Raw genomic sequence first — 4981 nt, 5'->3', positions numbered from 1 at the left:
AATTTGTTATTTATTGTACACTAGTAAGAACTGTAGCATCGTTGTAGTTAATTATAGCTTCTGATGTTCCAAAATTTGGTTGTTGTCTCAGTACCAATTATTTCATTTGCACATTGATCTTTTTGAGAAGATATGGCATAATTAACATGTTTCTTCATTTTTAAAGTAAGCATTGGTGATTTTCTATGTTGCTATAAACCCATTTACCCTACAATTGTTACTGATCTAGTTTTAAATATTACAGGATGAACGGAAGTGTTCTTACTTGGAGTGGGTTGATCAAGAGTGGACACAGTCTATGAAGAAGTGCCTAACGAAGCTCTAGAGCATGTATGAGGAAGAGAACACACGTAGGCTTAGAGAAAGTCTTGTCAACGCTGAAGCATATTTCAAGATGCGGGATAAAAAGTTGAAGGTGGAGAGTGAGCTCAATTTTTTTAAATTAGACTTTGCTAAGATGGGGTTGGCGAAGGAGGAGGCACTTTCCCAGTTGGCCCGTGCAAAACGGGTTCTTACTGAATTGAAAGCAGAGGTGGATAAGACGAGTCTGGATGATCTCGATTAGGGAAATGAATATATTGTTCTTATGAAGTTGAACTAGCTATATGTTGTACTATGTTGTTTTCATGTAGCTACCGTACTGTGATGTTATAATATATTTATGTGCCTGATATGAAATTGGCAAACAGGTGTTCGATATGAAATGTGAATTTGCGTAATACTGGAATTATTAATTGTAAACTTACCTGCTAAATGTGTCATGGACCTTTGCAAATGGTTCTAGCAGTAAAAGCGCTTGCGATGGATGGCCCAATGCCACACAGTTTTCTTCATCAAATCGTGTGTGATATAGTTGATAAAAGCAAACAGTTAACCAAGGAAGACCATGTGTGATAGTTACACCTTTCACACACGAGCCTACACATAAAATTGTGTGGGATGTACGTCCGAACGGAAACGTTTTCCCTGGATTGACTGTGTGGGATGTACATCAGAACGGAAATGTATTCCTTGGATTGACTTTGTGTGATATACATACGAACGGAAATGTTTTTCTGGGATTCACCGTGTGGGATGTACATACCTACAGAAATGATTTTCTCGGATTACCGTGTGGGATGTACATACCTACGGAAATGATTTTCTCGGATTACCGTGTGGATTGTACATACCTACGAAAATGATTGGGTTTCGATGCCTTGCCCGATTGCACATGGCCCCAGCCTGGGTCCTAGGAGGGCCTATCCACAATGATTTCTGGGTCGTGTGGGAAGGACACCCTATCGCACACACTCACTTGGCGACGGTTCCAAATGCCGTCGCGGAAAGGGGTTAAAAACCGTTTGTTTAGGACCGACGTGCACTAGTGGATTGTCCTATTCTTTGGTTCCAACTCATTCATCAAAACAATGGGACAATGGTTAGACTTGGCAGACACCAAATGCCTTAAGAGTCACAAATGGGAATAGAGATATTCAACTACCAGTTGTAAGGGCCCCTTGAATTCCCACCTGACAAAACTGATCCCTGCTAACTTTCTTCTTTTATTACTAGTCAACCGCTACATAGCGAATATCGCCCTATACACAAATGTCAACAACATCACTGAACCCTGCCATTTGGGACATATCTAATTTGTTTGGTCCCATTTGTTCCTCTCTCTGTAGAACCCATGTATTAGTTGCTCCCACAAAAAAGGTTTCTCCCTCAAGATACCCCGTGCCAGTGAGGTCGTTGTTTACATTTAGGGACCTGAAGACTTGGATCGCAGAGATTGACATTCTCTAAAAAACACATTTGCATGTCCACATGCCCATAAACCAGATTAACTCGCCTGTGTCAGTGAACGACATTCTTTTCTATCTTCAAAAGAGTTGACTAAATGTACAAACCTAGCATGTGACGCCCCCGATTCAATCGTACACTAATCATGCACACAAATGTGTACGATCAAGATCAGGGACTCACGGGAAGATATCACAACACAACTCTAAAACATAAATAAGTCATACAAGCATCATAATACAAGCCAAGGGCCTCGAGGGCTCGAATACAAGTGCTCGATCATAGACGAGTCAGCGGAAGCAAGAATATCTGAGTACAAACATAAGTTAAACAAGTTTGCCTTAAGAAGGCTAGCACAAACTGGGATACAGATCGAAAGAGGCGCATGCCTCCTGCCTGGGATCCTCCTAAACTACTCCTGGTCGTCGTCAGCAGCTTGTACGTAGTAGTAGGCACCTCCAGTGTAGTAGTCGTCATCGACGGTGGCGTCTAGCTCCTGGGCTCCAAAGTCTGGTTGCGGCATCCGGGGAGAAGAGGAAAACGGGGGAAAAGAGGGAGCAAAGCAACCGTGAGTACTCATCCAAAGTACTCGCAAGCAAGGAGCTACACTACATATGCATGAGTATATGTGTAAGGAGGCAATATCAGTGGACTGAACTGCAGAATGCCAGAATAAGAGGGGGATAGCTAGTCCTATCGAAGACTACGCTTCTGGCACCTCCGTCTTGCAGCATGTAGAAGAGAGTAGATTGAAGTCCTCCAAGTAGCATCGCATAGCATAATCCTACTCGGCGATCCTCTCCTCGTCGCCCTGTTAGAGAGCGATCACCGGGTTGTATCTGGCACTTGGAAGGGTGTGTTTTATTAAGTATCCAGTTCTAGTTGTCATAAGGTCAAGGTACAACTCAAAGTCGTCCTGTTACCGAAGATCATGGCTATTCGAATAGATTAACTTCCCTGCAGGGGTGCACCACATAACCCAACACACCCGATCCCATTTGGCCGGACACACTTTCCAGGGTCATGCCCGGCCTTGGAAGATCAACACGTCGCAGCCCCACCTAGGCCTAACAGACAGATCAGCACGCCGGTCTAACTCCTATGGCACAGGGGTCTGGGCCCATCGCCCATTGCACACCTGCACGTTGCGTGGGCGGCCGAAAGCAGAACTAGCCCCCTTAATACAAGAGCAGGCTTACGTTCCAATCCGGCGCGTGCCGCTCAGTCGCTGACGTCTAGAAGGCTTCGGCTGATACCACGATGTCGAGTGCCCATATCTTTCCCACGTAGTTGGTTAGTGCGTATAGGCCAGTGGCCAGACTCAGATCAAATACCAAGATCTCGTTAAGCATGTTATTATGAAGCAACCGTGAACGCCGACCAGGGCTAGGCCCACCTCTCGCCTAGGTGGTCTCAACCTGCCCTGTCACTCCGCCACGAAGTAACAGTCGGGGGCCATCGGGAACCCAGGACCACCTCTAAAGGGATGGAGCCACCTGTCCTTCCAGCCCCCACATCAGAATCACGTGCGGGTACTCAACGAGCTAACCCGACTTTAGTCACCACCTGTATAGTATGTATAAATGTATAGTATATACCCATGATCACCTCCCGAGTGATCACGGCCCAATAGTATAGCAAGGCAAACTGACCAGAATGTAGGGCCACAGATGATAAACTAGCATCCTATACTAAGTATTTAGGATTGCAGGTAAGGTATCAAAAGATGTAGCAACAATGTGAGGCTATGCATCAGAATAGGATTAACGGAAAGCAGTAACATGCTACACTACTCTAATGCAAGCAGTATAGAGGAGAATAGGCAATATCTGGTGATCAAGGGGGGGGGGGGGCTTGCATGGTTGCTCTGGCAAGAAGGACGAGTCACCAACACCGTAGTCGAACTGGGGGTCGCCGGCAGTCTCGGGGTATATCGGAAAGAAGTAACGGAGAGGGAACACAATAAATAACAGAGAAATCAAAGCATCACAAAGCGTAACAAGACAATACGCGGTGTTCGGTGTGCCCTAACGCGGTAGTAGGTGATACCGGTGAAGGGGGGAAACATCTGGGAAAGTATCCCCGGTGTTTTGCGTTTTCGAACAGATGAACCGGAGGAGGAAAGTTGCGAGTTCGATAGGTTAGGGATGTGTGGCAGACGAACTGGTTGCGTATCCGGATTCGTCTTGTCGTTCTGAGCAACTTTCATGTACAAAGTATTTTCATCCGAGCTACGGTTTATTTTATATTAATTTTTAAAGTTTTAAATCATTTTTAGAATTTTAATTAATTTAATTTAATTCAACATTATCCAAAATAGTGTTTGCTGATGTCATCATGACATCAGCATGACATCATCAGTCAACAGAGGTGTTGACTGGTCAAACTGACGTGTGGGCCCAGTGGGACCCACCTGTCATTCACTGTTAGGTTGATTAGGGTTTAGGTTAAACTAATTACTGTTTAAGTAAGCTAACTAGTTAATTAGATTAATTAAAGATGATTAATTAGCTTAATTAATTCACTAATTAATTAATTAATTAATTAATAATTTATTTTTATTTTATGTCCCCCCTTTTTTTAAAATGTTATGGGGCAGGGCCCCCTTGTCAGTGGCCCAGAGGCCTTAGCGGGCATCGGTTCATGCGGTTACGGGCGTGTGGGCACAGGGGCGCTGGCGAAACGGGGCGTAGTCCCAGGTGGGCGGGCGCCTGCCAGCCCAAGCGGGGGCAGGGGAAGCCAGGCACGGGCGCCGGCAGCCAGGGGCCGCACGGGCGCCGGCCGGATCAGGGTGGCGGGCCAGAGGGGAGGTGGCCAGGGGAAGAGGGCGCGGGGGAGGTTGGCGCAGCCGCAGGTCGAGCTCGCATCCATAGTGGATGGCGGGGGAAGGCAGAGAGGCTCCGATCAGGAACGGCAATGCGTGCGGTGGCGCACAGGAGCACCAGCGCGCGTGGCTGCGGGGCGACGGCAGCGGCGAGGCCGCGAGCGGCAAACGGGGGCACGTCGACGTGGTCGCACGGGCGGGTGCGAGAGGGAGAGCGGAGGAAAGGGGGAGCTCACAGGGGGACTGTAGGGCACGGGGCAGCGGTGCTCGAGGAGGGAGACGGAGACGACGTGCGTAGGGGTAGCAGGCCGGTGGGGAAGAGGAGGGAGGCCGGCGATGGCGTACGGGGAGGTAGCTCCGGTGACGGTGCCG

This window comes from Triticum aestivum, chromosome 2B (assembly GCF_018294505.1).
Source record: "Triticum aestivum cultivar Chinese Spring chromosome 2B, IWGSC CS RefSeq v2.1, whole genome shotgun sequence".
In the NCBI taxonomy this organism is placed as follows: domain Eukaryota; kingdom Viridiplantae; phylum Streptophyta; class Magnoliopsida; order Poales; family Poaceae; genus Triticum; species Triticum aestivum.
This window is presented reverse-complemented; position numbering follows the sequence as displayed.